Source organism: Dipteris shenzhenensis, chromosome 3 (genome assembly GCF_047967505.1).
Source record: "Dipteris shenzhenensis isolate YYH24624 ecotype China chromosome 3, Dip_SZ_1.0, whole genome shotgun sequence".
Classification (NCBI taxonomy): Eukaryota; Viridiplantae; Streptophyta; class Polypodiopsida; order Gleicheniales; family Dipteridaceae; genus Dipteris; species Dipteris shenzhenensis.
Window position 1 is genome coordinate 56,580,760 of NC_141598.1, and position 22,165 is coordinate 56,602,924.

At 43.5% G+C, this 22,165-nt stretch overlaps 1 pseudogene; it reads right to left on the reverse strand.

The window, feature by feature from the left end:
- The window catches only part of LOC147904042 (uncharacterized), a 30,667-nt pseudogene that overhangs the window by 7,969 nt on the left and 533 nt on the right, over positions 1 to 22,165 (reverse strand).

Here is a 22,165-nt window from a genome sequence, read left to right on the forward strand (position 1 = left end):
TTCAATTTCTGTCTGAGATGCATGTGCATGTCCGGTCTCCACCAATTCAATTCCTATCTCAGATGTAGATCCCTTGTAAGCATCCACGTGTACAAGACCCTCATCCATTGCTACAATGTGTTTTGTCTCATCCACTCCACTTCCTCTCTCATTTGTATTACCATGAACCAAATCTACATGGCGTGTCTCATCACTTCCTTTCTCATGTGTGGATTCTTGCACCTTAGGTCCCTCCAATGAAGTTGAACCTTGTTGGATGACACCTTGAAAGTATTCAAGGACAATCTTTGACTGCATTTTTCTTGCTTCCTCAATGGGAAATTCCTCCCACACATGTTGAAGGATCTCCAATGCACGAACCAATTCAGGAAATCTAGGTGCTTTTGGCGGCGGCATCACAAAGTGCATTGCATCTTTCTTAGAAAGAAGAAACGATCTGTTGCTCATTCTTGACTTTGTGTAAATCATCATTGTACTGCTGTCTTTTTCAATTTTTATTCCTACTAAGGTGCCCCCTTGAATCAAATTGCTCTTTGAGAAAGATACATTTGATGCGCACTCATCTTTCTCCAACTCTCTCTTTGTCATCACTAGAATGAGATTTCCTTTACTTAAGACCAAGAACCATGCTTTCTTTGTTTTGTCAACAACTGTCCTGTTTGTGAAGTCCTTTGGGGCATAAATTCTTCCATTGTATTTCAGTGTTATACCATTGACAAATGCTGTAGCCTCAAGATCCATCCTGTATTCAAGCACAACACAAATTTTAAGTACTTTGACAAACTACAATTACTTTGAAAAATCAAAAGTACAATGAGTCCCATTAATACACCTCAAGTTTTTATTCTTCCCAATCATATAAGTATCAATTTCATGCTTTGGGAATAGCCTAAAAGGCTTTACAAGGCTTAGAGCATAAATGCTTTGGGAATAGCCTAAAAGGCTTTACAAGGCTTAGAGCATAAATGTGAAAAAAAATAAGGATTTACAATTATCTTTGAATACAAATTTGAAGTCTGTCATATATAAGTACAAAATGCTCTGTCAACTCCCACAACTGATATAAGTGTAAAATGCTCTGTCAACTTCCACAACTGTAATCTATCATGTCCACTGATACAACTTTCAATCATCTTGAAAGTTTAAAAACCTTAATCGTTGCTTAAATGGTAGGGTTGTTGTGACTGTGAAACTGAATGTGAACGAATGGACTGACTCCGATTAGGAACTAGTCAAGAAATTTTGAGCATGGCTTTGATTGGTTTTTTGGAGTTCTCTCCTCTAAGGACAAACTAATCTATGCTAATCTAGACTACACCAACCGTCGAAGCGAAGAAAAGTAAGAAATAATTTCGTTTCCATTGTTCTTTTTAATATCCTTAGGTTGCGAATTAAAAGCAAAAAATAATCTATTTTCCATTATTCTTTTTAATACACTAAGGTTGTGAGTTTAAAAAAGATAAAATTTATATTTTATCTTTTTTAAACTCACACCCCTTTCTCTCTCTCTCTCCCCCCCTTCTCTCCCCCCCCTTCTCTCTCGCTGCCGCCCCCATCCTCCCACCCCACCTTCCCCATTCTCACTCCCACGCCCACGTCCATTCTTTCACCTTCCCCATTCCCAGTCCCTCTCTCACTCCCATCCTCCCACCCCTTTCTCTCTCTCTCCCCCCCCCATTCTCTCTCGCTGCCGCAGCAGCGGCCCCCCCCTTCTCTCTCTCTCCCTTCTCCTTCTCATTTTAAAAAAGATAAAATTTATATTTTCAAAAACTAATTTTGCTTACAACTCATAAGAATTGAACATTCACATTAATAAGAAGTTAAAATCTTAATAAATTTCAATTTAAATAATAAAAACTATAAAGTAGTTTAACTTAAAGTTTATGAAAAAATAACGTAAAATAAAGAAAACAAGACTTAAAATTAAAAATTTAATATTTACATAGAAGAATATATTAATTCTCCCTAAAAAGAAATAAATTAAAGTAATAATAACGAATGTAAGTTAAACTACTTTTAAAATTTTAATTTAAAATGTAATAAAATTAAAATTATACTTTTTATATTCCAAACAAAATGCATTATAGTCTAAATTAAACTAGTAAATTAAAAATGAAAGTGAAACTCATTTTAAATTCAAAAACAAAGAAAATTTTAAAATTCAAGTTTCTACAAGTTTTGCTTTTAGCATACATTTGTCTTTTCACATCCACGCGTTTGTCTTTTGAAACACAAGGTTGTCTTTTATCACAATTTTCACATCCACGCGTTTGTCTTTTGAAACACAAGGTTGTCTTTTATCACAACTTTCAAGTTTTCACACGTTTATCTTTTCAAACACAAGGATTCATAGTTTAAAAAAAGGCGGGAAATTTGAAATTCTAGTTTCCACACGTTTCTCTTTTCAAACACCAAGGTTTATAGTTTTGTTTGTTTATGTTTCGACTAAATCACACACCAATCTCCTCTAATATGCCTCATTGATCATAGCTCCCAAATTCTTCCATCAAAACATCTCTCCTTTATCTCTTCTTGATCGTCGCCCACTCATTTTTTCTCCTCATTGGTAAGATTTTTTATCTCGATCGTACTTTCTCTTGTGCCCTTCCTCTCTAAATTTTCATCAAACACCAAGGTTTATAGTTTTGTTTGTTTAAGTTTAGACTAAATCACATACCAATCTCCTCTCATATGCCTCATTGATCGTAGCTCCTTCATCTTGTCTCGATCGTCGCCCACTCATTTCTCCTCTTCATTGGTAAGATTTTCTATCTCGATCGTACTTTCTCGTGTCCTCCCTCTCTAAATTTTCATCTCTCTCACTCTTCTCTCTCTCTCTTTCCTCTCCGCTCTAGTCTACGTTTCCTCTCATCTTAGTCTACTCTCTCCCCTCCTCTTCATTTCCCCTCTCTCTCTCTCTCTCCCTTTCTCCTCACCTTTTCCCTCTCTCTCACTTGCGCTCCCCACTCTCCTCCCCACTCTCTCTCTCACTTGCTGTGACCTCCCCCCTCCCCTCTCTCTCTCTCTCTCTCTCTCTCCCCCCTCTCTCCCTCTCGCTGCCGCGGCAGCGGCCTCCCCCTCTCTCTCTCTCTCCCCCTCTCTCTCTCTCTCTCCACCCCTCCCTCTCTTTCGCTGCCGCGGCAGCGGCCCCCCCCTCCTCTCTCTCTCTCCCTCCCCCTCTCTCTCGCTCTCGCATCTCCCCCCTTCTCTCTCTCCCTCCCCTCCTCTCTCGCTGCCGCGGCAGCGGCCCCCCCTCTCTCTTCCCTCTCCCCACCCCTTCCCTCTCCCCCCCCTCCCCCTCTCTCTCTCCCTCCCCTCTCTCTCGCTACCCCCCCTCTCTCTCTCCCCCCCTCCCTCTCTCGCTGCTGCGGTAGCGGCCGCGGCCCCCCCTTCTCTCTCTCTCCCCCTCCCCTCTCTCTCGCTGCCCCCGCCCCCTCCCCCCTTCCCTCTCCCCCCCTCCCCCTCTCTCGCTGCCGCGGCAGCGGCCGCGGCCCCCCCTTCTCTCTCTCCCCCCCCTCCCTCTCTCGCTGCCGCGGCAGCGGCCGTGCCCCCCTTCTCTCTCTCTCCCCCTCCCCTCTCTCTCGCTGCCCCCGCCCCCTCCCCCCTTCCCTCTCTCCCCCCTCCCCCTCTCTCGCTGCCGCAGCAGCGGCAGCGGCCCCCCCCCTTCCCTCTCCCCCCCCTCCCCCTCTCTCGCTCCCCCCTCCCTCTCTCTCCCCCCTTCCCTCTCCCTCTCTCTCTCCCCCTTCCCTCTCCCCCCCTCCCCCTCTCTCGCTGCCGCGGCAGCGGCCGCGGCCCCCCCCTTCTCTCTCTCCCCCTCCCCTCCCCTCCCTTTCCCCCCCCCCTTCTCTCTCCCCTCCCCTCCCTCTTTCGCTGCCGCTGCCGCGGCAGCGGCCCCCCCTCTCTCTCTCTTCCCCCCCCTTCCCTCTCGCTGCCCCCCCCTCCCCCCTTCCCTCTCCCCCCCCTCCCCCTTTCTCGTTGCCGCTGCCGCGACAGCGGCCCCCTCCCCTCCCTCTCCCCCCTCCCTCTCACCGCCCCCCCTCCCTCTCTCGCCGCCCCCTTGCCCCCGCCCCCCCTTCCCTCTCCCCCCCCTCCCCCTCTCTCGCTGCCGCTGCCGCGGCAGCGGCCCCCTCCCCTCCCCTCCCCCTCCCCTCCCCCCCCTCCCCCTCTCTCACTGCCGCTGCCGCGACAGCGGCCCCCTCCCCTCCCTCTCCCCCCTCCCTCTCACCACCCCCCCTCCCTCTCTCGCCGCGGCCCCCACCCCTCCCTCTCCCCTCTCCCTCTCACCGCCCCCCCTTCTCTCTCCCCCCCCTTGCCCCCGCCTCCCCCCCCTTCCCTCTCCCCCTCCCCCTCTCTCGCTGCCGCGGCAGCGGCAGCGGCCCCCTCCCCTCCCCTCTCCCCCCTCGCCTCCCTCCCTCTCCCCCCTCTCTCTCCCCCACCCCCCTCCCTCTCTCGCCGCCCCCCCTCCCTCTCCCCTCCCCTCTCCCCTATAAAAATCTTTTATTTTTCTCTCTCTAAAAATCTTTCCTTCACTTTTCTCTCTCTATAATAAAATTTCAAAGAATACAAATTTTAAAAAAAGTACCTGGAAAAAGTTGAAATCGATGGCTTGTGCTTGCTTTTGCTCTTCCTCCTCTTTTTTGCTTCTCCTCTTGCTCTTCCTTGTTGAAATGAGAGAAACATGAGAGAAGGAGAGTATATATTAGAAAAACTAGGGTTTGAGGGCTTCGCTCTCATTAGTCCTTCTATAACATTATACTCCTCTCCCATTGGCCTCTCTATTAATTACTTCTCTCTCTCTCCCACCCACTCCATCCTCCCACCCATTCCCACTCCCACTCCCACCCCCATCCTCCCACCCACCTCCCCCCCATTCTCACTCCCACCCCCACGCCCATTCTTTCACCTTCCCATTTCCACTCCCTCTCCCACCCCATCCTCCCACCCCACCCCTCCCACTCCCACCCTCACCCCACCCCCACCTCCCCCCATTCCCACCCCCACTCCCACTCCATTCTCCCACCCACTCCCATCCTCCCACCTACATCCTCTCACTCCCACTCCCCATCCTCCCCCCCCACACTCAGCCCCATTTCCCACTCCCACTCCCATTCTCCCACCCTTATCCTCCCACCCCCTCACCCCTCCCACTCCATCCTCCCACTCCCTCTCCCACTCCCACTCCCACTCCCATTTTCCCACCCCCCCACCTCCCCCATTCCCACTCCCACTCCCATTTTCCCACCCCCCCCACCTCCCCCACTCCCACTCCCTCCCCCATCCTCCCACCCCACCCCTCCCACTTCCACCCCCACCTCCCCATTCCCACTCCCATCCTCCCACCTCACCCCTCCCACTTCCACCCCCACCTCCCCCATTCCCACTCCCTCTCCCACTCCCATCCTCCCACTCCCACTCCCCACCCCTCCCACTCCCACTCCCATCCTCCCATCCTCCCACCCTCACCCCACCCCCACCTCCCCCATTCCCACTCCCTCTCCCACTCCCACTCCCATTCTCCCACCCCCACCCCCACCTCCCCCATTCCCACTCCCTCTCCCACTCCCACTCCCATTCTCCCACTCCCACCCCCACCTCCCCCATTCCCACTCCCTCTCCCACTCCCACTCCCATCCTCCCACCCCCACCCCCACCGCCCCCATTCCCACTCCCTCTCCCACTCTCCCTTTCTCCCACTACCACCCTCCCACACTCCCTTTCTCCACTTTCCCACTCTCCCTTTCTCCCACTACCACCCTCCCAACTATCAATTCCACCATTACTTATGAATTCTGATTAAAACTATTACTTAAATAAATGATATTACTTGAAAACACTCATAGGATTTAAGGTTTAGGATTTCGTGGTTTGGGTTTAGGATTTGGGGTTTGGTGAGTTAGGGTTTAGGGTTCAAGGTTTGAGGGTTAGGGTTTAGACTTTGGTGGTTTAGGGTTTAGGGTTTGGGTGTTAGGGTTTAGGGTTTAGGGTTTAGGGTTTGGGGGTTAGGGTTTAGGGTTTAGGGTTTGGGGGTAGGGTTTAGGGTTTGGGAGTTAGAGTTTAAGGTTTAGGGTTTAGGGTTTAGGGTTTAGGGTTTGGGGTTTAGGGTTTGGGAGTTAGGGTTTAGGGTTTGGGAGTTAGGGTTTAGGGTTTAGGAGTTAGGGTTTAGGGTTTAGGGTTTAGGGTTTAGGGTTTAGGGTTTGGGGGTTAGGGTTTTGGGTTTGGGAGTTAGAGTTTAAGGTTTAGGGATTAGGGTTTGGGATTTAGGGTTTAGGGTTTGGGAGTTAGGGCTTAGGGTTTAGGAGTTAGGGTTTAGGGTTTGGGGGTTAGGGTTTAGAGTTTAGGGTTTGGGGGTTAGGGTTAAGGGTTTAGGGTTTAGGATCTAGGGTTTAGGGTAAGGATTTAGGGTTTAGGGTTTAGGAGTTAGGGTTTAGGGTTTTGGGTTTTGGGTTTGGGAGTTAGGGTTTATGGTTTGGGGTTTGGGAGTTAGGGTTTAGGGTTTAGGGTTTGGGGGTTAGGGTTTAGGGTTTAGGGTTTAGGGTTTAGGGTTTAAGGTTTGGGAGTTAGGGTTTAGGGTTTAGGAGTTAGGGTTTAGGGTTTGGGGTTTAGGGTTTAGGGTTTGGGAGTTAGGGTTTGGGGTTTGGGGTTTAGGGTTTAGGGTTTAGGGTTTGGGGGTTAGGGTTTAGGGTTTAGGGTTTAGTGTTGTTATTGGTTAGGGTTTAGGGTTGTTTTGGTTTACGGTTTAGGGTTTAGGGTTTAGGGTTGTTATTGGTTAGTGTCTAATTAAATTTTCAAACACGTTCTGGATTTTTAAATCATTAATAAAGTAGATTATTGAGAAGAGACTAATGTTCTTTATAATGGTTGTTACAGCTTGTTTGCAAAGGAAACTCACAAAGGAGATGGCTACAAAATTTATTCCGGGGATGGAGGTGATTTTATGTTGCAAAAGAGAAGTAGTTGCATTTGCTACAATCCATGAAAGTGATCCAAATTCTATTTGTCACTTTAGAAGGCTTGGCGAAGATAAGGTAGCGGTTATCGTATCAAGGATTCTTAGTGCACATGTTGAGCTAAAGCATAAGTGTGGGGATATGGAAATCCTTGGAGATGTTATGCCCTATAATACTTCCAACAAAGCATTTATTGCATGGGACAGAGATGAGACTTATCCAACACATGTCATCAGGAATACAAAGTGCATATCTTTGGATTTTAGAGTGGGAGATATTTTACAAATGTTATCATTTACAAATAAGTATGTAGCAGAAGGTCAATTCTTGGGATTTGAACAAGTTGAACACTGGACATTTGCGCAGATGAGAATTCAAAAAGTTACTGATGATGGTATGGATGATAACTCAATGTCATTGGATGGTCCCTACTATGAGGTAGGTAAGGATTTGAGATGGAGCATGCAATTTTTAAAGATTGGAAAGACTCGGCATGTGGTTTTTAATGATAAACATAATGTATACTACAACATCAAAGAATTGAAAGAATATGCCAATGTACCAAGCTCTATTCCTTCAGAGATGGATGATTCCAATGCACTCAACTATAGCACTGACGTCTTATCAGAAGTCGATGAGTTCATTGATACCGAGAAAGAAAAATATTTCACAAGTGATGCCTTATCCGGGGTGGATGAGTTCATGCACATTGAGAACTTGGGCAAAGATGTGAAAAGTGTTATATCTTCAAGCATGGATGGCTTCATGGATACTGATAAAGTTCTTGGAGTCAAAGCAGGTAACTATGGAATTATGGAAATCATGCACGATAGTATAATGAGTGATGTTCTCTCTGGAGTAGAGGAGTTTCAAGACTATGGAGTTATGAAATCCATAGAAAGTGCATCAATGAGCGATGTTCTCTCAGGAATAGATGAGTTTAAAGATCATTCTGGACACTCTATCACCACTAACTATGGAGTTATGAAATCCATAGAAAGTGCATCAATGAGTGATGTTCTCTCAGGAATAGATGAGTTTGAAGATCATTCGGGACACTCTAATGCCATTGTGACAAGTGGTTCTATGATTGTATCAAAAGTAGGGATGAGATCAACAAAGGACTATTCGGTGTTTGACTTTGATTGTGAACTTGTAAATGTTACAAATGGTTTGACGAATGTATCAAAAGCAAGGATGACATCAACAAAGGAATATTTAGTATTTGACTGTCAGAGAGTGATAAGATCAAGGATGCAACATCTCATGAAAACAACGTGACAAATAAATCTTACAAGGAGAACTACACAAATCCAAATAAGAATGAACAGAAGGTCCCAAAACGGACATACAGATGCATGAAAAGACAACGAGTGCAGGCAGATCCAGAAAAGCAACCAAAGAGAATAAGAGTAATGAATGAAGATGTTATGCTAAAAGCAATGCGATCTACATGCTGTAAGCATACATGTATGCGATCCATTAACTTACATGACATCAAGGGTTGTAGAGAACATGTCTGGCAAAGGAAAGGAAGCAGAAGAAATGAATACCTACTCACGAGATTGTCTTGCTTTCTTGTAAATGATAAGAGAAGGCGAAGTTCAGGACATCAAATAAGGCCTCTTATAAATGGAAAAAGTATATGCAAAAATGCATATCGCATTATTACAGGATTATCACATGGCACATATTGGAATTTGGCTAATAAAGCAAAGTATGGAGTTAAATTTAACATTCATGGAAACATGGGAAGGCCCAAAACAAGAGCCTCAATGGTTGCGGCAACAGCAAATTTGAAAGATTACATTTATGAAAATGCTTTACCGCAACCCCACCTATCAGAAATGCATCTTCCGATAGGTTTGACAAAAAAAGAAGTATTTAACTCTATTGGAGAAACACAGAGGCAAAGAGGGCATGCACCGGCATCTTTTCATACTTTGTATACTCTTTGAAAAAAAACTTTGGACATGTTAAAATCCCAACGAGGCAAAAAATGTCAAAGTGCAATGACTGTGATGATCTAAAGCGAGCACTTGAGAGTGCAACATCTCCAGAACAAAAAGAAGCTTACAAAAGAAAGAGAGAATTTCATCATGGACTTGTTCGACATTCTAGAATAAAATATGCATTTTGGAAGGAGCAAGCTATTTCTCACCCAAATGAGTACATGTGCATTATTGTAGATGGTATGGATCAAAATACAACAACATTACCTCGATTCGTTAACACTCCACCTAAGCTACAAGGCAAATACTTTTTAAAGACACATCTATGTGGAGTGTTAGTGCATGGATTTAAGTTTTTTGCAGACATATGGATTGATTCCTTGCATCTACACGATAGCAATCAAGTTGTAACATCCATTATGAAGGCAATTCACAATGTACATGCATAAAAAGGTCGCCTACCAGCAACTTTGAGAATACAAGCAGACAATTGCGGACGAGAGAATAAGAATGTACTCTTCTTTGCATTTTGCTCAATGCTAATCGCTCATAGAATCTTCAATGAGATTGAAGTTGGGTTTTTGTTGGTTGGGCACACACATGAGGATATCGATCAGGTATTTAGCACAGTTTCAAGAGAACTAAAACACAAGGACATGGAGACAATGGATGACTTGATAAGAAAATGCGGGAGGCAAGTTGGTGGCCGTAAGGAAGGAACAATATGCTCAATGGTTGAGAGGATGTATGATTGGAAGAGCTTTATTCTACCTTTCATACAAAAAGGTGGTGATGCCCTAATTGGTCATAGCGCTCCACACTATTTTCGATTTTTCTTAAAGGATGAAAAACCAGTGATGCAATGGCAACACTATTCTCTTGATACAAAATGGGAACCTGAAGAACCTTACTCTCTCTTAACTTCAATCCCGAGCAAAGAAATGCATCCAACATGGGCTCCTATAAAAGAATTCAGTGAGAAATCCAAAGGTGAAATAGAAGGCTTAAAAGCTTTTATTGCATACAAAGAGGAAATGCTCCGGAGATTTCCTAATTGGAAGCCCTCTTGGAAGGAACACACTACTGTTGTAATTAGCAAGACCTACCAATTGATAAAGGACCTTGCAAAAATGCGAGAAGATGATATTAAGGCAGAACGGCCTTTATTTTGGCCAAATGTTGGTAATGACTTGCGTCCAGCATGTGGTCTCTTTGAAAATGAGTTTGAATCATTGCTCCCACGTCCATATTGTGGACCCAAGAAGAGAGAGTTTATGCCACAAATAGACATAGATGTCCATTGTTTTGTTGCAGTTCGACCATCGGATGATGAACATGAGAACGTGAAGTTTTGGGTTGCAAAAGTAGTTGACATGAGCATGGATGACCGGGGGAGAGCTACAACATTTACAGCGGTATGGTATGAGCCAAGGGGCAGGAAGGAGAACCAAGATAACAGTACATTGTATAGTAGTTGTTTGAAAAAGGAATGGGTCCCAAACCATGAAGCAATTTCAAGACTTTCCACAGAGACAGTCATAGTATCCTGGAAATCAAGGTCAAAGAAAACAAAGAAGCACATGGGGTATGATGTAGAAGACAAAATAAAATTACGGCAACCAATTATTATGCACATTACAGAGTTCACAAAGATGCTCGCCCGGGAGGAAGTAGAAGGAGATAGCGCAAATGAAGAATGCCCATGATAACACCATTCAAATATCGAGAAAGAGTGAAGGTGGTGGTGGTTGTCAGATGAGAGTGAATGAAGATGGCACCCAAGCGACAAGTGACGACAGAAAGGACATTCTGAACAAGCAAATGTTTGGATCGCTCATTTCTGTGATCATGATAGAAAAGGACATTCAAACAAGCAAATGTTTGGATCGCCTATTTGTACTAAACTCATTGTAAAGGAAAAATTAAATTATTGAAAAGGCCACAGGAGAACCTTTGTACAAAGACTCATCCAGAGCAATATTTGTTGTAAAACTTATGACATGATAATGTAAAATTGCAAGCATAGCTATTGCTTTTTTTTGGAGTACAAAAGAGGCTTCCATCATGTCTCATGTGTATATAAACCTTTTAATTTCTTGAATAGTCAAGAGTGTTATAGTTTTCTGCATTGAAAGTAAAAAGAGTCTTACAGATCTCTTATGTATACATTTTTAAAATGTTGTGAATCCTCAATAGCATGGTTTTTCATGGATTTAAACTAATAACTCAGATTTTTTATTTTAAGAATATGATTCTTATAAACAAGAAATACAAATTTAGGATTTAATAGTAGTTTTTGCATTATTTGTACAACATTGTAGAGAGATATTTTGAAATGTCTTATGTGAAAATGATAGTTCCAGAAAGTAAACTTTTGATTCTCGAATGACAGTTTCATAAAGTAAACTTTTCAGTTGGGAAGGATTTTAAGGAATAGTCCAAAAGTAGACATATGAGTCCAAAATTAATGAAATAAGTGTTCAGAGTATATTGTTGTTGGATTTGACTCATCAAAGCAATCTATTTTTGACAATAGTCTTCTAAGCCATATAGCCTCACATGCACCTGTAGTGAGTGCTCTATATTCTACTTCAGTCAAAGACAAAGAAATAGTTGGTTGTTTGTTTGACAACCATGATATAGCACCTTGACCAAGGAAAAATGCATATCCCTATGTCGATCGCCTGGTCTCATGATCTCCGGCATAGTCACTATCACAGTATCCATGCAAACGTGGATCATTTCATTTGTATTCTATCCCAAACTGTCTTGTACCTCTGATGTATCTCAAGACTCTTTTGGCTGCATTCCAATGAGACTGTTTTGGATTTGCCATAAACTATGCTAGTGAGCTTACTACATAACAAATATATGCCCGTGTGATAGTTAGATATATAAGAGATCCAATGAGCTACTTGTAGTACCTGTCATTGATTGTAGGCTTTTGACTCATGAATGTGCTATTTGAATCTCTCCAGAACTCAATTCCAAGACAATAGTGCATAAGTCCAAGATCTTTCATGTCGAACTCTGCAGATAAGTCTTGTTTTAGTTTTCTGATGAAGCTATCCTTGCTTCTTGTCACAATCAGATCATCTATGTACTAAAGTGCAATAGTAATGTCTTCCCCTTGAACTTTGTAGTAGAGAGTATGATATGCATTGGATTTCATATATCCCAGATCAGCAAAATACTTGTCGATTCTGCTGTACCAACTTTTGGGGGCTTACTTAAAGCCATAGAGACTTTTCTTCAGATGGCAAACCTTATTCTTCTTTCTTGGTTCAACATAACCTATTGGTTGTTGCATGTAGACTTCCTCGTCTAGGTAACCATTGAGAAATGCATTCTTAACATCGAGCTAATACACTTCCATCTGTTGAGTGTCACTTGTGATATCAACAACCGTATGGAATCCATCTTTGCTACTAGAGCATAAGTCTCATCATAATCCTAACCATATTGCTATGCAAATCCTTTTGCAACTAGTATGGCTTTGTATTGTTGAATACTTCCATCTGGATTGTACTTCACTTTGTATACCCGTTTGTTTGCTATGGCCTTCTTTCTTGGTGAAAGGTCGCATAATTCCCAAGTATTATTCTTATACAAAGCATCCATTTCTTCATTCATAGCAGTTTGCCATTCTGGCTTGTCTACTATGTCTTTGAAGTACACTTGCTCTTCTGTAGCCATGATGGTAGTCATAAGAGCATAGTTGGTCATTTCCACCTGAATTGCTTTGCCTTTCTAAGCATATGTCAATCTGGCTGGAGGTCTGCTTTCCCTAGTAGACCATCTGAACTGCTGTGGCTCTGCTTGGGGTGTTGCTCGCAATTCTTGCTCTTCTTCATCAACTTGTTTTGTAGATGACTATAAAGTGATCCTTCTATCTCTTGTGTAGGTGAGGTTTTCCATTTTGATTCCTCATCAAAGATTATATCTCTGGAGATAATGACCTTGCAGTTGATGGGATCATACAATTTGTATGCTTTGCTAATTGTAGCCAACCATGATGCATTTGCGTGTCTTCGCATCCGATTTCCTGCGATGATCATCATGTATGTGGGCATATGCTATGCAACAAAATATGCGGAGATGCCCTATGTGTGGCTTATGTCTAGTGAATGCTTCATAAGGAGTCATACCCTGTATCGGTTTGGTAGGAAGTCGATTAAGCAAGTAGTTTGTTGTAGCTATTGCTTCCGCCCAATACTAATTCGGAAGATGCTTCTCACTAAGCATTGCTCTAGCACTGTCTGCTAAAGTCCCATTCTTCCTTTTAGCTCTTGCATTCTACTGAGGAGTATCTGCACATGTGAATTGTCTTCAAATGCCATGACTTCTGCAAAAGTTCCTGAATGCTGAAGACATGTATTCACCTCCTCCATCTGATCTCATGACTTTTATCTTTTCGCCTGTGTGGTTTTCTACCATGGCTTTGAATTCTTGAAATCTAGAAAACACTTCAGATTTCTCTTTCAGAAAGTAGACCCAACAATATTTGCTGTAGTCGTCAATGAAAGTCAAGTAGTAAAGTGAACCATTGATGCTGCGAGTCTGGGCATAACCCCATACATTTGTATGAATTAAATCAAGAATACCTCGTGCACGAGAGGTACTTCTGACAAAGTTGGTTCGCTTTTATTTGCCAAAGTAGCATGCTTCGCAATCTTTTCTAAGAAACTATAGCTTCGGAATCCCAATCGCCATATTCCAATTCCTAAGATCTAACAAGTACTTGAAGTTGACATGACCATATCTCTTGTGCCATTTTGCAGATAGTGGCATCTGTTGTGGTTGAGCTGACATGGCATGCTTTTCTAGTACTATAGCTAGCATTTTGTATAAGCATCCTTCCTTGACACCTTTTGCTACTAGCTAACATCTTTTGGATTTATCTCTGATAGTGCATTCATCTCCATCGAAGATGACTCAATAATTGTGTTCCATCATTTGACCTATTGACAAAAGGTTCTTGCTGAGCTTCGGAACATAGAGCACATCTTTTACCAATCCTTTCGTACTAGTGAAATTGTTCGTAGGGATAACACCTGTCCCTTGAACTGGATTCGATGTATTGTCTACTGTGTAGATGACATTTTTCTGACCTTCTAATGGTTTCATCTCTGTGAACCATTCCTAATGATTTGTTATGTGAGATGATGCACTGCTGTCGATATACCAAGGATCCTATTCCACTTGGTCGACTTGATAGCTAAAATCCTCTTTGGGATTAAAATCAGAGTCTAGGTACACTAGGTACACTGTATCAGTCTGATGCATTTCCTCGCTTGCAAGAAACATATTTCCATGTTCATTTGCAAAATGACTGTGACTAGAATGTCCACCACGATGATTTCCTCTGCCGCAAAAATTCCCTTGATTATTGTTGGATTGACCGCTTTGGTCGTATTGCTTCTTGTGGCAATCTCTTTCATAGTGTCCAAACTTGTCATAGTAGTTGTAGTGGATGTTTGACACATTGGTGGATGCATTCCCTCATACTTGAAATCTTCCTCGGTTGGAATGATTTCCTCTTTCCTGATTCTAATTCTGCTAAGGATGATTCTGATGCTGATGCTAATTTTGTTGATGACTCTGTTGCTGATGATGACCACTTCTCTAGTTTGATCTGCCTCTGCCTCTGCTTTTGTCTGAAGCTATGAATTCTTGATCATTAGAATGACCTTTTCGTGCTTGAATTGCCTAAGTTATGAGTACTTCACCAAGTAAGACTGACTGAAGTTCTTCCAATGTCGGAATTTGCCATTGGATGGCAATACTCTGGACTAGATTCTCGTATCCCTCTCCTAGTCCATTTAGGATTACTTGAACCATTTCTGTGGGGTTCATAGTCTCTTCTGCTGTTGCGAGTTGATTGTTGTAGTCTTTTATCCAGAGTACATAAGCATGACTAGTTTCACTGCTATTGTGAAAACTCTGGTTGTGATCTGGTTTCTCAGTGTCAGAATCCTAGATGTGTTCTTGGACTCGTAGAGAGCTGCGAACATATCCCATGCTTCTTTCCATGTCTTGACTGTGTTGAGCTGTCCTAGCATGACATCTTGCACATTCTGTTTGATCAGATGATAGGCATACATGGCTTTCTTATCCCATTCTGCTTGAGCTTGGGCAATGGCAAGATCTGCTACTGGTGCAAAAACTGTTTGTGTAGTTGTAGATGCCGCTACTGGTGCTATGACAACAGGTGGAGTAGAGCTTGGCTAGATCATCCAATGGTCTAGGTGTAGACCCATTGACATACTCCCATTTGTTTTGAAGTATAAGAATGGTCTCCATTCGGTATTTCCATGTACCATAATTGGAGTTGTCTAACTTAACAGATGCCTCCAGATTGAGGTTGCTAGTTGTAGACATGGTGCAAAAAAAAAAGTACTCAAAAGTATCGTGAAAATCTCTGTATGAATCAATTGCAAATACAATGACTGTGCCAAGTGGAATCTAAACTGTCGATCAAGAACTGCAATATATAAAATCCAATCTGTATTACAAGGCTTGTGGCAATGATGCCGGGAATAGCCAAGAGGCTTTACAAGGCTGAAATGATGTGCACAATGCCATGAAATAGCCGTATAGGCTTTACAATGGTGGCATGTGTGTGTGAAATCAAATGCTATCTGCCCATTGAACAATCGGCAATGCCTTTGAACTCTCTAAAGTCTGTTCACTAAATTGATGAACGTCAGGTTTTAGGTAATGAAATGATGTGAAACCGTATGTGAGCATATGGACTGACTCCGAGTAGGTACTAGTCGGTAATTTCAGGCATGGCTTAGATTGGCAACTTGGGGAAATTCAAAGCGTCCCCTCTATGGTGATCTAGTCTACTCTGATCTAGATCTATACCAACCATCAAGCGATGAAAGAACAATAAATAATTCCTTTTCTTTTGTTCTTTTTAAGTGTTGGGTCAAATGCGTCGATGTAGAGGCTGATGTGCATGTAGAAGTGGTTTTTTGGCGAGGCCCAAATGTGAGTATAACTTGTGTCAAAATGTGTCCATGATGTGATGAGCGCATAGAGCATGAAAAATTGAGCGACTTTCCTCATTGGAGCACCCTCAAATTCTTCGTGGAGGAGCAAAAGGAGTGCAAATGGTGCTCAATGATGATGTGTCAATGTGGGTCACATGCAGGGATGATGTGGCACTGTGCCTAGCAAGAGGTGTTTCAGTGGAGCCCTATGCTGAGGTGGCAACTGTGTGGTCACATGCAATGTGTGCACAGTGTGCTTGGCAGGGGACTGTGCCTGCAAGGGTCAGTGCCACGTGGCACTAATGATGTGGCAACTGAATGGTCAACTGTTGATTGATGAGGTGGTAGTTGACTGTTGACTAGTCAAAGTGATGATGTGGCATAGGTGATGTGGTAGGTAATGTGTCAATGATGATGTGGCATAGGGGACATGGCAGATGACATGGTAGGTGATGTGGACTACTGATGTGGCAATGATGATGTATCAAAATGACGTGGACTGTACACGTGTTAGGATAAGATAGTACTAATGTGGCATGTGCCATGTGTCCTTATTGCTAACATGGCCTATGGGATAGCACTGCCACATGGCAGTCTCTTGACCATAGCTCTGTGTGGTGACCCTAGTGGATAGGGTAAATGCCACATGTCATGATAAGGTTGCCATGACGGAATCATCTAAAGATTCTATTGTCGCGGTTACGTGAACATTGTTTGTCTATCGATGGTAGGAGCCACGAGCCCATAGATGGCTGTGTGGCATTACAGCCATAGCTCTCGGTGGAAGAGGCCGTAAAGAGCTTGCAGATTGATGGAGAGAGGCACTAGCCTTTCGGAGCTGTGCTATGGAGGTGTCATAGGAGTCGCGTATTGCTCTGAGGGAGTCATCGTTTGCGTTGGAGCAACAGAGGACTTTGCAGTTGTAGATGGCATCGGGAGCAGCTAACGGAGCGACTAGTCGAAACTACAGACTGCTTGAGAGGCTGTCGAGACTGCCAGTCATTGTAGCATTGGATGCGCTCTATCTGTGAAGGCTGGGTCGCTCGGAGCTATCTACTGGAGAACGAATCTTGGCTGTCGATGACCAAGAGCTTTTCGTTGTAGTGCGCTTATAGATGACAGGCTATGTGGTTGGATGCTGAAGAGGCCGTTGTTTGTGAGTTGTAGAGTTGCTAAGGGTCGTTGTTGAAGGCGGCCATTGGAGGGCATTGGAGCCTGGCGTAGAGTCAAGGATGGAGAGGGAGTGGTTTGGGTGGTGAGGCTGTGAGCTTTGGAGATGGCGCCTAGATGCATGGAGCTCTCAGATCCGTTGGTTGAGGGACTGTAGACGTAGGTTGTAGGATCATCTTGGAGATTGTAGAGGCTACAAGCCTTGGAAAGAGATAGGAGCTGTTGGCCGGCCCTTGTTGAAGCTGCACAAAGGTTGTTGAAGAAGGGAGAACTCATCTCCTTATCTATGGATATGAAGTCGATGGAGGCGCTAAGTTAAGCCTTAGGTAAAGGTTTGCTGAGAGAGCCTTTTGGCCCTTGAGCTGTTGTAGGAGCTCTATAAGTTGTAGAGTTGCTTTGTTGATGACATCTCTCCCTATCTCTCAAAGAAGAAAGCACTCATGAACCTCTCAAAGTAGATCTCTCTCTCGATTTCTCACAAGGAATAACTATCTCCGTCTCTCAAACACTATGAAAATGAATCATGAATCTCTCTCCATTCTCACAATGGAGTTCTTTCTCTCAATCGAAATCGAAGAACAATACAAGGAATCACTAAATCTCACATAGACGGAAATTCCTCTCAAATGGACAGAAATTTCTGTATCACTCAATGGAAATTTTCTCTCATGGACGAGAAAACTCGATCTCTCAATCTCTCAAATTATCACACTCTCTCATACTCTCGCATACGGATTGCAATGCCTCATTGGAAAGCAAGGGAGCTCTAATACCATGACAAAATATGAAGAGGGGAGAGGAGAAGAGTGGAGATGATGAGAGAGCGCACCACAAATGACTAACTGTACACTCCCAGCTAGTAGTAGATTTCTCTCTTGCAAATGCTTGCATTCCTCTGCCTTGGCCTCCTCCAAAAGAAAAGCCTTTCGTGCTTTTGTTTGCAGAAGAGTCAGTTCCTAACAACCCTGGAATTTGAAGGCCTACCCGAATCTTCATATTGAAGGACAAAATTTGATATTGACCTTCAAAAGTAAGAAAATAGGGGTAAATACATATATTTATATGCAAAGATTTGAAACCTTGTCCAATTGTTGGCCTTCATTTGCAACATGAATTTTTTCATTGGTCTTCCCGTCAAGGTCTGACGTCGGCGAGAATTTAATCACAACTATTATATTAAATGCTTTTATTTTGCAGAATAACCTACCGCACGATCTAACTAACAGCCCGCTAGAGATTAAGTTAACCACCAATGAACACGTCAACATTCCACACAAGAAAATAATAGGTAGACAGAACCTCCAGTTAACACATACCCATTCCATAAAAAAATTAACCAATAGAAAAATGCCACACAATAAATACAAACAAAAACTAAAATTCCAAAGTATATTTAAATCTGTTAACCTGCTACAACATGTAAAATTAAAACAATAGGCAAAATGGCACATCCCATTAAAACCACAGCTAACGAATGAACCAAATATTTCGTCTAAATAAACGATGGAAACTATGTCCAAAATTTACTTCTCAGCAGATTCGTCCACTACAAGCGGACTTCCATAAAAGTTGAAAACACAATTCTTGAATGATCCTGCCACATTATAGCTCGCATAACGAGAACAACTACACAACCTATCAACAGATGAATCAAACCCATTCGGGCAACAGCGAACCATCTCATGAAGGAAGTCGTCATCTTCATGCAAAGCGTTCCCAAAATTATCAACATCCTTGAAACTCTTAACATCATCAACACCAATAGGAAGCGCTCCAACAGAAACACCAACAGAACCACAAGCTGAACCACCACCAAAAATGTCCGATAGACCACCACTTGAGCATAGACTCGATCCACCACCAGATCTAAAAGAACCACCACTAGAAGAAAGCAGAACCTCCAGAAACACAAGATAGAAACACCGCAGCACCAGATCCAAAAGAACCACCACCAGAAGAAAGACTAGAACCACCAGAAGATGGAAACGCCGCACCAACAGATCCAAAAGAACCGCCACCAGATGAAAGACTAGAACCGCTAGAAGATGGAAATGCCGCACCACTAGCATAAGCGCCGCTGCCAGCCAATTCACCCAAACCACAACCAACCTCAAGATCAACGGATTCATTCGAAAGCAATTTTGCAACAGAACCTCCAGAACCTGTCAACAAACCACTGCTCGCACCTTAATCAATAACTCCATCAACAATCTGAGAGTATTGAGCCATACATTCTCCCAAAACAATTTCATAAGTCCTTCTCTTTCCAAATTCATCATACGGCCTCTCAATCAGACTTTCACAAGCACGCATCTGCATCTCCTCCATAGCATTGTATTTTTCAAAAGATGAAACACAACGATGACCCAAGAATTTCGTTGAAACCTCAACAGGAACACCCGCTAAAGACAAATGACTGAAAGCAGTAGACCACAGAGACTTATTGTTGAACTTGCCCTTAACACCAACACCCACAGTATCCAACATGCAGCACACCAAACCTTTCAAGGTCTTAATTCTAACCCAATTTCAATTATACCAAATCTGCAAAGAAAACAAACACGAAATCAACAATAAACAAAGACAAAGCATCAAAAAACAACGTGAGTTCAAAACACACATACCACAGAACGTTGATTGTCGATAGGCTATAGAAAAGCATACAACAAGTTATCATCACTATCCACAACAGGTGGCATGTGTCGCATCAAACGATCAAAAGTGATAACAAAATCACGCTCATAGCTTTACACAAGCTTGCGAAGATGATCGGCTTTATATCTCTTCACACTCATTACATGACTCTTCGTAAGCCTATCATTGAACCTTATCAAAATGAAACAAACGAATTAAACACAAACATAAAATCACAAACCAAGAAAGATAAAATCAATATCACTTACTCTACAAACTCTCCGAAACTGTCACGTCCTCGAACAAACTGCGCCCACTCTATCCCATGCAACTCATTACCAACTCTAAACCGAAGCAACAAAAAGAAAGCGAACCACTTCTGAAGCCCCCTCGGATGAAAAGCAGAAAAATCAGGATCACTAACATCTCATCTTTCAAACCAACTACCTCACTCTTTTTAGTTGCCTTCAACCCATCCATCCTAACTGACCAATTCATAGCACTGGTCAAAGAACTCTTAAAAATGTCGAATGGAACTTCTACAATCCTAGTGATGGCCACACGACGTTACTGAAACCTACGCAAAATCCTATTGAAGGACTTAAACAAAGCAAGCAAAGTTGCTGGCAGGTAAAAACCCATCACCCCTCTTCTTGCACACCTGTAGAATGAACTTGCTCAACATATCCTATACTCACCACCCTCCTCAATTTCTCTCTCCAAATCTGGATCCAAAGGAAGAAACCCGCGAACAAAACCCACAGCAACTGCACCACCATCCTTCGTACCTACAAAACAACAGGAATAAACGTAAAAAAGAAAATAGTCGCAAATATATCACAACTAGCACATGCAGCCAAACTCTCACCTCCAAAGTTGCAAAAATCCTCAGAACCAACACATGTAACCCCGTCCGAACCAGATCCATAACAAGTGCGAACTGGATCTTCATCCTCACCCAAACAAACTACCAAATCCCCAACAACATTGCCTTCAATAGCCGTAGAAGCAACAAGATCACCTTTGGTGGAATCAAAAACCACCAACACCTCAACATCCTTACTAATACCCAACAAAAACGATGGAGCCTCTACAACCGAATCCATTGCAAGCACTAAACAATTTAACCGCACTCGAACGGAAGAAAAACAACTAAAGCACAACAAAAACACACAGAACTGTACCAACACAAGTTCTTTCGTATGTCAATCTTTCCTCCAGCAACCCAAGTTCTTCCGTATGTTGATCTCCTCCTCTGTCACTACCTCCGTGCCTTCGAAACAGATCTGCCTCCATGCTCTCCTCCCAATCACCTCTGCCTCCGCATTCCTTCTTCGAAACAGCTACATTACTACCTCCACACTAAACAAAATCAGTCACCCCACTCCCCCTATACTCAATCACCTAACAAAACACATGCACCACAACTCGAACACCATGCATCAAAAAGCACACACACACTCAACCAATAATTAAACGCCACAGCATTCAAAAAACGCCACACATCACAGTATACACACAGCCAATCAACACGTGCCATGTAATTAGCCTGCCAAAACCGAAGTAGATACCAAACGATCCTAACGACGCGCCAAATGTTATCGCGCCCCCGACTGCCAACTGTCAGTTCATGACATTCATCGCCGGTCACGCCCACTCCCTCGGAGACGCTCGGAAAGTGACGCGTGGTCGGCATTTCCCTCTAAGCTAGAATGTCTAAAGGGCTTTGAAGCCCGTGGAAGGCTTCAAATTTCAGGGCTGGTTCCAGAGAAAATCGCTAGAGCAAGCCTGGTGTCCAAGCTCCTCAGTAGAGACTGTCGCTTGATCGAATTCTAGTAGGTCTGCTGCACTCTGTTCCTTTTGAGAACCTGGATCCTGCTCTAATGGTGGAGCTGGAAGGGGCTTCGTCCCATTTACCTCATAACAAACTTCATCCACTTCTGACTCTCTCGCTGGACTTTTAGGCCTTGGTTCCCGACTCCTCCTGCGGCGACTGAGTGAATTTGTCTCAGAACGATCCGTGAGAAAATCTTCCATGGTCTCCAGAAGATCCTCGGAAACTTTCTGCACCAACGGATACCCTGAAGTTCTGCACACTCCTAGATTCTTGAAGAAGTTGAAAAAAGAAGCCAGCTCATCTACTTGCTTAGCTCCCCTCATATATGTTCCAAAAGCTTTCACACAGTCGAGATACTCCATATCGAAGAAGGCATCCAGAATAATGGCCAAGCCATCGCAAATATCAATATAGAGCTGGATTAAACTTTCCCTCACAACGGCATACAGGGCAATTTGAACCAAACGATTCAACTTGGCAGCAGCAGTTGGTCGGCAAGCGAGTACACGTTCCAATAGACGCTGCATCAAAGGAATCCTTTCAAGCAGTTCCTGACGTCTCAAATCCTTACAGTTTTGATTTTCGAGGTTGGCCCAGACACATCCATTCTTCCATTGTCAAAGTGAC